Raw genomic sequence first — 11,892 nt, forward strand, 5'->3', positions numbered from 1 at the left:
TCCACCTAGCCTTTTTTCCCTTGGGTTTCCAGAGCCCGAGGGTCATCTTTATATTAAACCCCGGGCCAGTGCTCCTCTGAGTGTTGGTCCAAAACAGAGCCACTTGCAGTGCCACCTCGGGGAAACTTGAGGGTTGGTTTTAGTTGTATGTAGTGTTCATCCGGTGTGCCCTGAGAATGAGATATGTGCAGCTCCTATCGGGATTTGTCAGCACATCCGGTCGGCTTTGCTGGTCTTGTTTTACCATTGTCAAATGTCTTGTAACCAGGATTCCGAGTCTGATCGGGTCATCCTGGGAGAAGGAATATCCTTCGTTGACTGTGAGAGCTTGTGATGGGCTAAGTTGGGACACCCCTGCAGGGTTTTGAACTTTATAAAGCCGTGCCCGCGGTTATGGGCAGATGGGAATTTGTTAATGTCCGGTTGTAGAGAACTTGACACTTAACTTAATTAAAATGCATCAACCGCGTGTGTAGCTGTGATGGTCTCTTTCCGGCGGAGTCCGGGAAGTGAACACGGTTCTTGTGTTATGCTTGAACATAAGTAGTTTCAGGATCACTTCTTGATCACTTCTAGTCCGCGACCGTGCTTTGCTCCTCTTCTCGCTCTCATTTGCGTAAGTTATCCACCATATATGCTAGTGCTTGCTGCAGCTCCACCTCACATACCTTTTACCTACCCACAAGCTTAAATAGTCTTGATCGCGAGGGTGTGAGATTGTTGAGTCCCCATGACTCACAGATTACTTCCAAAACCAGTTTGCAGGTGCCGATGATACCATGTAGGTGACTCAACCGAGCTCAAGGAGGAGCTCAATGAAGATCTTGTTCATTGTGTTGTTTCGTTTCAGTTGATCAGTAGTGGAGCCCAGTCGGGGCGATCGGGGAACTTTTGCATTAGGGGTAGTCTTCTTTTATTTTGGTGCCGTAGTCGGACCTTGATTGTATCTGGTTGATGTAATGCTATATTTATGTATTGTGTGAAGTGGCGATTGTAAGCCAACTCTGTACCTCTTTCTTATTCAGTACATGGGATGTGTAAAGATTACCCCTCTTGCGACATGCCTACAATGCGGTTATGCCTCTAAGTTGTGCTCCGACACGTGGGAGATATAGCCGCATCGTGGTTGTTACAAGTTGGTATCAGAGCCTTCCCCGACTTAGGAGCCCCCTGCTTGATCAGATCGTTGGCGTTGTTGAGTCTAGAAAAATGTTTTGAGTCTTATAGGATTATATATATCGGAGAGTAGGATTCTTTTTACTCCTCAGCCCCTTCGTCGCTCTGGTGAGGCATCCTGACGTAGAGTTTTGACTCTTCTCTTCTCAAATTTCACTAATTTTTTTAGGATCACGCGTGTATCTTGGAATCATTCCGATGGTTTTGTGACGAGAACATTGTTCTTGGTGCCTCCTGACATTTAGGGGTTGTGGCAGTGTCCCGGGAGTTGAGCTCCGAGGTGTTGTCGTCACAATTTTATCGTTGCAGTTCTGGAATACCTGAGTTTCACCGACATCGAAAATCTCTTTTATGCAGTTGTTGGTGAGATAACCTCGACGCCACCCAGTACTGGGGCGGGAGTTCGGGAGTATTTCCATAACTCGTATAACAGATGCTTTTTTGAAGGTTGAGGTAAATGATTTCCCAAGGTTTCTTGGTTATGTGTTGAAGGATGGCTACAGCTGGATGTAGGATTTGCTAGTTTTGGGTGGGATATTATGCTTCCCCTATATCCCCAACACCTGATTGCATAACTAGAAAGTTTCGGTAGTTTATAAGTGGGAATTCAAGTAGCTCCTAGGATATCTTTCCGACAGATGTATGATATGAAATTGGGGTTCGACGTCTAGTGGTCCGCCCATCCACGGTTGGTTTTACAGTGGTCTCGTTGTGACTTAAAGAGTCCTTGGCTATGCTGACTCCGGGATGCTTCGTATGTCATGTGCACTGCCTTGTACATGATGGTGTTGTACGATCTAGCCCGTGTGGGCCCCACCATGAAAACTTCGGACGAAATCTCTATCATATGTTTGTTCCGGCTTATTCGGCAAGCCAATCCTTTGTTTTGTTTTCAATTGGGGTATTCGAGTTGCTTCGAAGTCAAATGTGGATTCCATACCTTCCCTAAGCGGTGTTCTCATATTTCTATGTGAATACTAATCCTTCTCATTTATCGAGATTGTCATGTCAATCTTTTTCAATCGATGCGCTCCTCTTCAAGTAGATCTGATCATTTTCCCATCCGCAAGATCAACTCAGTTTACGTCAACGGTGTTTGTTTCATCCGTCTCCAAGTTGTCTTTGTTTTTCCCGCCCTCCCACCCTTTTTTCTCTTCAAGGACTCAGATTTCTTAATCATGTATCCTTTTATTGATGGGAAGCCTCTTCATTTCTTTCCTTTCAATGTTCTTATCCGGTGATTCTCAGGAAGATACTAACAGAGTTTCAAGTTATCATTCTTTGTTCTCTTATCTTCTCCGGTGGATTCAATGCAATATTTCGGTGTTGACCTTATCCTTTTTCTCATTTCAAATGTTTTCTCATGTTGGTGCACCTCTTAATTGTTAACCTCTCTCTATTCATTTGTTCCGGAGTGCAAAGATATCTCAGAAAATGTTATCTCATTCAATCCATTCAAGATATTTCGAGGTTGTTATCTCATTCAAGCCATTCGATTCTACCGATGCAATCTCTCTCTTCAAATTGTTCAACGGTATTTCTTTTGAGTGGGCCCTAACCCACAGGTCTTTTCCCAGGATCTTACCTGACTCTTCTAATTTTTAACGGCACTATTCTCAATTTTTTCCAAGTTTGACGTAAGAATGAATTATCATCAGTCATATGTATTTCTCCAAGATTGGTCTAGTTCTTTTAACCGTTGGCTCAACCTTTCTATTCGTCATCCCGGAGTATCTCAACAACTCATGGTCGTGTTTCTCGCCATCATTCTCAAATTTTTAAGACCGAAGAAGAATTTTTCCTCCATATCTTATCCGTTCTCTTAGAGATGTGTGATTCTAGCTTGTTGCCATCCTCTCATAATTGTTTTCAATTGTGACAATTCTTTTCATCCTTCTGGAGCAATTCAGGAGTCTTTGCATTTTGATTCTCCGGAGCAATCATCTCAGAATTATTCTTTCCAGCTTTCAGCTCTCGTTCTCTAAATCTTACCGGTGCATCATTCAAATTTCTCTAATAAGCTCTGGATCTCTTCGTTCACTTGTATCTAAATCTCCTCAAGTATCTTCATTCGTTCTCTAATTCTTCCTGGTGTTTCTTTATTTATTTCTTCGTTGTTTTTCAGTTCTTATGATGGTTTGTTCAAGTTTCTTCTTCCTTCATTATCATATAGATTCTTTCATTCTTTCAAATCCTTCCGGTGGATCGTTGAAGACCTTTTCAAGTTGGCGCTATATCTATCTTAATCCTTTCTACGAGAATAAGTGGTATGCCAAATCCGTTGCTTGTCATCAATTTAATTGGTGAAGGATAAGCATAATGTAATTCTTATTTTAGTTTCATCCAAGTGATCTAATTCCTTATTCTGGAGGTTCATCAAAATTCTTGATTTCATTTGTTCCTCTTTCTTTTCGGAGTTCCAAGTTTTCTCGGTTATATCATTTCAAAGCTTCATCTAATCACTGCAAGGTTTCTCCCGGAGTTCTTTTCAACTTTCCCTTTCGTTTGATCATTCTTTTATTACCAGAGTTATTCATGGAGGCTCTACATGATGGCCCATCATGGATGTAATTCCTTCTCGAAGTGTTCATCAAGATTCTTTTCAGAGGAGCTCAAGTATTCTTCATCTAGCATTCCGAAGTGAAATTCCTTCTACCTTATCTTTTCAGGTGGTGTTATGTCATTTTGACGGCTCCCTTCATGTTTCATGATTCACTAGTTGGCCGAAATGACATATTTTAAACCCATCATTTTCAATTCGTTCATGAGATCCTTTGCAAACCATCAATTTCTTCGTTGGAGGTTATCTTGGGTTATATTTCACCTAAAGCTTTCCCTAAGGATTCTTGCTATTTATGGTGCTTATAAATGATCCAGGTTCTTCATTTATCCTCCTGGTGAAATAAGTTTCTCATCTCCTTGTTGATGTCAATCTAATCTATTGTTTTGCTAGTGGCAGAATTTCACCTCAAGATTTTGACGTGTTTTCCACAAGCCCACAACAAGCTTATTCATTTCGTTGTTGTTTTTTTTCCAACAACTCCGTTATAACTTTCTAGGAAGGGTGCTTTCCAAGCTCATTTGTGGCACAAGTTGGCATTTTCATCTCCATTCTTTTATTCCAATGATCTATCTTCTATTCTTTCTTCCGGAGGCTTCGTGATGTTGCTCTCCTCACTCATCATCTCGACTTGTGAGGACTGTGTTCTCTTCGTGCTTATCCATTTAACCGAAGTGTTGTGCCCTCTTCTCAAGTTCTTCCCATTTTGACATGTTTTACCTCCGTTCTCAACCGGATTGTTGTGTCATCTCTTTTAGTTCTTTTCATCTTATCAAATTTCTTATCACTTTTCAACCGGAGTGCTGCCCGAATTTGTTCTTCCTTGTTCCTCTTTCCTAACAGAGTGCTTTCAAATTTGTTCATCTCCGTTGTATTATTTCTTTCAAATGGTTAAACCTCTCAAGGTTCATTGTTTCACTCGTTTTTCAAAGAAGCAACTTAGTTTACATCTTCCCCTTCCTCTTCCGTTTCTCTCTGGTGCCATTCTAGATCTTGGGACGAGATCCTCTCGTAGTGGTGGAGTGTTGTGACGCCCCGAGACCGATGTGCCAGGTGTCTTCTAGTTATTCGTTGTCATTGTTGTGTCTTTCGCTTGCGTGTTGCATCTTGTCATGTCATCATGTGCATTGCATCATCATGTTTTCAAAACCTGCATCCGTCCGGGTTTCCCCCAGTTCAGTCCATTGTCCGTTCTGAGCCCAACCACACTTGCACGCGCCCGCGGCACATCCGAAATATTATTTTATAAGTGGCCAGAAAATGTTCTCGGAATGGGTTGAAAGTTGGCGTCGGTCTTATTATAGTGTAGATAGGCCGCCTGCCAAATTTCATCGCATTCGGAGTCCGTATGACGCCCCAACGGATAACTATAGCGGCAGTATAGCTGGTCTATCGACGGACGTTTTCGGTCTCCGGAAATAGTCGCCGGGCCTCTCTCTCTCTTCTCTTCTCTCAGCTCGAGACCATCTACACAGTCCACTCACCGCCAGGCCCAACCTAACCTCTCTCGTTAGCCCACGACCCTCCTCACGTGCATGTCTGAAAAACCTCCCCGAACCCGACCGGGCAGTCATGTCCGTTGAGTCCGGATCGTTACCCATCATCCCCAAAACGTCTTTGTTTATTTGAATCGGAGGGCCCAAATGCACCCCAAATCCACCTGCTATATATACTTGAGGTCCAACCCTAAAAATTAGGAGGCTTGTTCCATCCACCCCTAGTCGCGCCGCCACCCACTCAGCATCTTCATTGGGATCCCTCCCGGTCCACCCACCTCTCCTCGATTTCAGTCATCGGCCAATCACCGTCGAACCTATGCAACCGGCGCTCTCCTCTGTATCCTCTCGATCTCTCCCCACCAACCCAAGCCTTCCCCTCGATCCACCCATCCACCTCGAGGACCCGTAGATGCCTCTGCCCGCGTGCCACCGGAGCCCCGAGCCGCCACCACGTCGTCCTCCGTCCTCACAGCCGTCTTTGCCTTTGACCACAGGAGCTCCCCCGAGCAGGAACGCTCGCGCCCGAGGCCCAGCTGGCCCAACCTCCTCCGCCTACAGCACCGGGGTTAGCAGGGCTGCCCTCTTCCTCACCTCGCATCGCGCCCTCGTCGGTGACCATGAAGGAACATTGCCGCCACTCCGATCTGTTGCTGCATCGTCACTGTCACCGGGGAACGCCAGTTCTATCCATCCCCGTCAGCTGCTAGCCCCGCCTCTACTTCGAGTCTCCCCATGCCGCTCGAGATCGCCACGCCGCCCCATCAGAGACCGCCAAGTCCATCACCGTCCCCTGCTTCTGTCGTGCAAGCACTTGAGGACGACGCCGACGCCAAGTCCCACTCCTTCCCCCTGCCCTCGACCGCGTGGGATTTTCCGCACCCCGTGCGCTTGTCGTCGGTCACTGTCAAACACCAGCGCTGTCGTGTGTCTGTCGTCCGCGTCGGTGACTGCAGCGCCCAGCCATGGTGTCCATGGAGCCCTCCTGCCGCTGCCTTCACCAAGTCCACCATTTCCGGCCTCTGCTTCCCCTCTGCAACGAGCAGGAGCTTGCCCGATGTCACCTCGCCTCCCCGTCGCCGTTTTCCACATCGCCATGAGTCTGCGACTGCTTCAGTTCTTCGGTGTTCAGTATCGAGCAGCAATAGCTCGCTCGGTGCAGCCTTCGTTGACCACGGCCCCGATTCGAGGCCCCAGCTCTGCCGAACCCAGCTGTCGCCTTCCACTGCCGCCCTTGCCTCGGATCCGGCCGGTTCCCGTGGTCCCTCGCTTCGGCAAGTCCCTCTGCAGCTTCTCTGCTTCGCGCCGCTGCCTCCCCTGCGTCCAGAGGAGGACGAACGCCTCCGGGCCCTGCTTCTCGTTCTGTCCAGGAACGAGCGACTGCGCCCGTTGACCTGGCCTTGTGGGCTTCGTCCCTGCCCAGCAGAAGCCCAGCACCTCCACCGACTTAGGCCTTGGGCCTTGGTGAGCGCCCAGCCGCCTACAGTTTCAGCCCAGTATTTTTTCCCTGCCGAACGATTTTAGCTTTTATCCCGAATTGCCAGTTTTGCCGAAAAGCCCTCATACTTCATTCTTTTAATAACTCATCATCCGTGCACCGGATTAAAATGATCTTTATATGAAACTTGCTTAGAATTTTGTGTAGGTTAATAATTTGCAACTTTCATCTATGTTTAAGATGTTTAAACTGATGTTTGCATTATGTTTCTTAAATGCCATGTTAAAATGATTTACTTCATAACTAAATAACCGTAGCTCCAAACTTAATAAACTTTATATGTAAATGGGGTAGAAGAATGCCTAGTTTAACATGGTGGGAGTACTTTGCATGTTTAACAACTCTAAAATATAGTTTAGGGCAGAACAGTACCAAACCTAAAATATGCACATGAGGAGTTTCCGGACTTGTTGTTTGTTGTTCCGGCCTCATTTAAACTTGCCTAGATAGGTAGTTTTCATTTGCTTCACCCTTTGCCATGCTAACAAACATTTAATTTTGTTGAGTACTTAAACGGGAGAGAACTAAATAATTGTTGTGGTGTTCCGTCAATATGCAACTCGTTGCATATTGTGCTCCACTTAACTTGTAGTTTTGCTTGTGCACTTTGCCATGCCATGTTTCATTAAACCGGACATGCACCATACTTGACTGTGCATCATGCCATGTTTATGCTTGGTTGTTTACTATGTTGTTTGCTTCTTTCTGGTGTTGCTTCTTCAGGTTATTTCCGATAACGTCGCGTTTGTGAGGATCCGTTCATCTATGTCCTTTTGTCTTCTTCACGGACTCGTTCTTCTTCCTTGCGGGATCTCAGGCAAGATGACCAAACCCTCGAAATCACTTCTATCTTTGTTTGCTAGTTGCTCGCTCTATTGCTATGCCGCAATACCTACCACTTGCTTTATCATGCCTCCCATATTGCCATGTCAAGCCGCTAACCCACCTTTCCTAGCAAACCGTTGTTTGGCTATGTTACCGCTTTGCTCAGCCCCTCTTATAGCGTTGCTAGTTGCAGGTGAAGATGGAGTTTGTTCCATGTTTGGAACATGGATATGTTGGGATATCACAATATCCCTTATTTAATTAATGCATCTATATACTTGGTAAAGGGTGGAAGGATCGACCTTATGCCTGGTGTTTTGTTCCACTCTTGCCGCCCTAGTTTCCGTCATACCGGTGTTATGTTCCTTGATTTTGCGTTCCTTACACGGTTGGGGGAATGGGACCCCCTTCACAGTTCGCTTTGAATAAAACTCTTCCAGCAAGGCCCAACCTTGGTTTTACCTTTTTCCACCTAGCCTTTTTTCCCTTGGGTTTCCGGAGCCCGAGGGTCATCTTTATATTAAACCCCCAGGCCAGTGCTCCTCTGAGTGTTGGTCCAAAACAGAGCCACTTGCAGCGCCACCTCGCGGAAACTTGAGGGTTGGTTTTAGTTGTATGTAGTGTTCATCCAGTGTGCCCTGAGAACGAGATATGTGCAGCTCCTATCGGGATTTGTCGGCACACCCGGGCAGCTTTGCTGGTCTTGTTTTACCATTGTTGAAATGTCTTGTAACCGGGATTCCGTGTCTGATCGGGTCATCCTGGGAGAAGGAATATCCTTCGTTGACCGTGAGAGCTTGTGATGGGCTAAGTTGGGAGACCCCTGCAGGGTTTTGAACTTTCGAAAGCCGTGCCCACGGTTATGGGCAGATGGGAATTTGTTAATGTCCAGTTGTAGAGAACTTGACACTTAACTTAATTAAAATGCATCAACCGCGTGTGTAGCCGTGATGGTCTCTTTCCGGCGGAGTCCCGGAAGTGAACACGGTTCTTGTGTTATGTTTTAACGTAAGTAGTTTCAGGATCACTTCTTGACCACTTCTAGTCCGCGACCGTGCTTTGCTCCTCTTCCCGCTCTCATTTGCGTAAGTTAGCCACCATATATACTAGTGCTTGCTGCAGCTCCACCTCACATACCTTTTACCTACCCATAAGCTTAAATAGTCTTGATCGCGAGGGTGTGAGATTGCTGAGTCCCCGTGACACAGATTACTTACAAAACCAGTTTGCAGGTGCCGATGATACTGTGCAGGTGACTCAACCGAGCTCAAGGAGGAGCTCGATGAAGATCTTGTTCATCGTGTTGTTTCGTTTCGGTTGATCAGTAGTGGAGCCCAGTCCGAGAGATCGGGGATCTTTTGCATTAGGGGTAGTCTTCTTTTATTTTGATGTAATGCTATATTTATGTATTGTGTGAAGTGGCGATTGTAAGCCAACTCTGTACCTCTTTCTTATTCAGTACATGGGATGTGTAAAGATTACCCCTCTTGCGACATGCCTACAATGCGGTTATGCCTCTAAGTCGTGCTCCGACACATGGTAGATATAGCCGCATCGTGGGTGTTACAGAGAAATGGGAAATCTTTTTGGGTTTTGTTTTTAATGCTACAACTAATTTAAATAGAAAGAAAAACCGAAAAGAAGCGAGAAATATTTTTGGATTTTATCAAAGTTTTCAAACACACAAGAAGAATGCAAGAAAATAAAACTAACATGGACTATACAATGAAAAAGGATGAACACCGACAAGAGGAATAAAATGTGTGAATATGAATGTAATGTCGGTGGGAAATGCGTGCTCCCCCAAGCTTAGGCTCTCGCCTAGCTTGGTAATCACCATCGCTAGTCTGGGTAATAATCAAAGTGGTAGCTCGTGGAGGCTCTCGGTGCCTCCTCCTCTGCCCAACGAGTGTCTTCTACAACTGTGTTGTACTCCCGTGCCTCGCTCACATAAATGTAATATCTTTGTTTACTCAGAAAGTCAAAAAGAGCAGGCGCGGGCAAAATGAAAGATACAATGTGTGTGCCTTATTAAACATTAAGTCATAGTCATGGTTCTGAGCTTTATACTTAATAAAATCACGGCGCTCCATTGCATCAAAGCCTAGATATTGGTGAGGTAAGATAGGATCATTGGGCATTGGTGAAACTCCTAGCCTTGTAGCTACGCGAGAGGCATAAATTCCTCCATAAAAATGACCACTACTCGTGTTGCATTGGAGCCTCCGTGCAACAATCGCTCCAAGATTATATCGTTTAATGCCTGTTAAAGCAGTATGTATGAAGCTCAAATCAGGAGCACAGAGTGTACTGTAGTCTTGCTTACCCACGTTGCATTTGCCATTAAATAGTGCAAAGTGACAGATGGAGGGAAATTGTATACTCTTTATTCTAGCCAACTTAACTCCCCTATCCTCACCGTAGTAGAGGCTACTCAAAAACATCTCATAATCAGATTTTGGTGGTTCATCTAACGAGCCCGAATATGGAATTTTGCAAGCGTCACATAATTCTTCTAGAGGCATACTATAAGCTCAATCATACATGTGAAACAAAACTCTAGAAGTGCGAGGATGAAACTCAAACTTTTTAGTGAATGAGATGGTAAGGTTGTAGTGCTGCGTGCACTTATCTATGATGAAGGGAAGGAACTCAGTGTTATGAACATATTCATCAAATTCTTCTTTAATACCCGCGCTTTTCATGAACTCATCGCATGGCCACCAACATGATTTGGTGTCAGAATCCCGCATCGAGCTTGCCCTTGGCTCAACATAGGCCTGTCGTATCGAGCTCTCACTCAACGATGCCTCCAAGGACCTTCTCCTCGAGGAACTCCTCCTAAAGAAGTTCATTTTTTGCGAACAATTTTCTGATAAATGATGTCAGCAAAACTTCACAAGATTGATAACAACTACTCATATGGATGCCTAGAGGCTATATCAAGCATTCAAACTACTTGGAACTCAAAGAATTCAACATGCAAGCTCACTTTCAGTAGCACCAAGAGCAGCTAATTATGCAAAATATAATCCACTAGAGAAAAAACTAATTGGAACAATGGAGGAGTCACATACCAAGTAGCAATCCCCCAAAACAGTTTTGGAAATGGAGTTCCGAGCAAAGAGATCGAAAATCTCAGCTTTGGGAGCAAGAATGCGCGCGCATGAGAGAGAGAGAGAGTGAGTGAGAGAGAGAGACTAGGAATTTTTGTTGAAGATAAGATGAGAAGTGGGCTAAAGGGATAATTGAGGGGGTCCCTGTGGGGCCCACAAGCCACCAGGGCATGCTTAGGGGGTGGGCACGCCCTGGTGCCTCATGGGCACCCGGTGCCCCCCCTCCAGTGGGTCTTTGCTCCAGTATTTTATATATATATATATATATATATTCCATCAAAAATCTCCAAAAAGTTTCGCCCAATTCCAAGAACTTTTATTTCTGCACAAAAACAACACCATAGAGTTCTGCTTAAAATAGCATCAGTCCTGGTTAGTTTCATTTAAATCATGCAAATTAGAGTCCAAAACAAGAGAAAAAGTGTTTAGAAAGTATATATGAGGGAGACATATCAGCAAATCATGGATATAGCTCTATGGGTGGAATAGAGTATGATGTTGGAGGTTGTATGGAGAAGACAAAAAATGAGAAAGTCTCACATTGACGAGGTTAATCAACGGGCTACGGAGATGCTCATCATTTGATGTCAATGCAAGGAGTAGGGATTTCCATGCAACAGATGCAATAAGATCTATAAGTGTATGAAACCTCAAAAATAAAACTAAGTGGGTGTGCATCCAATTTGCTTGCTCATGAAGACCTCGGGCATTTGAGGAAGACCATCATTCGAATATACAAGACAAGTTATTATAATGAAATATTCCCACTAGTTATATGAAAATAAAACATAGGAGACTCTCTATATGAAAAACATGGTGCTACTTTGAAGCACAAGTGTGGAAAGGATAGTAACATTGCCCCTTCTCTCTTTTTCCCTTTTCTTTTCTTTTTCTTTTCTTTTTTTCTTAGGCCCTTTTTAGCCTCTTTTTTCTCTCTCTTTTTTTCGTCGGGAGTCTCATCCCGACTTGTGGGGGAATCAGTCTCCATCATCCTTTCCTCCCTTGGGATAATGTTCTAATAATGAATATATATGCTGATCATCACACTTTTATTTACTTACAACTCAAAACTACAACTTGATACTAGAACAAAATATGACTCTATATGAATGTCTCCAACGGTGTACCGGGATGAGCAATGATCTAGCGTAACATGTATAAAAATGATGAACGGTGGCTGAGCCACAAATACTATGTCAGCTATATGATCATGCAAAGCAA

Source organism: Triticum urartu, chromosome 4, assembly GCF_003073215.2.
Source record: "Triticum urartu cultivar G1812 chromosome 4, Tu2.1, whole genome shotgun sequence".
In the NCBI taxonomy this organism is placed as follows: domain Eukaryota; kingdom Viridiplantae; phylum Streptophyta; class Magnoliopsida; order Poales; family Poaceae; genus Triticum; species Triticum urartu.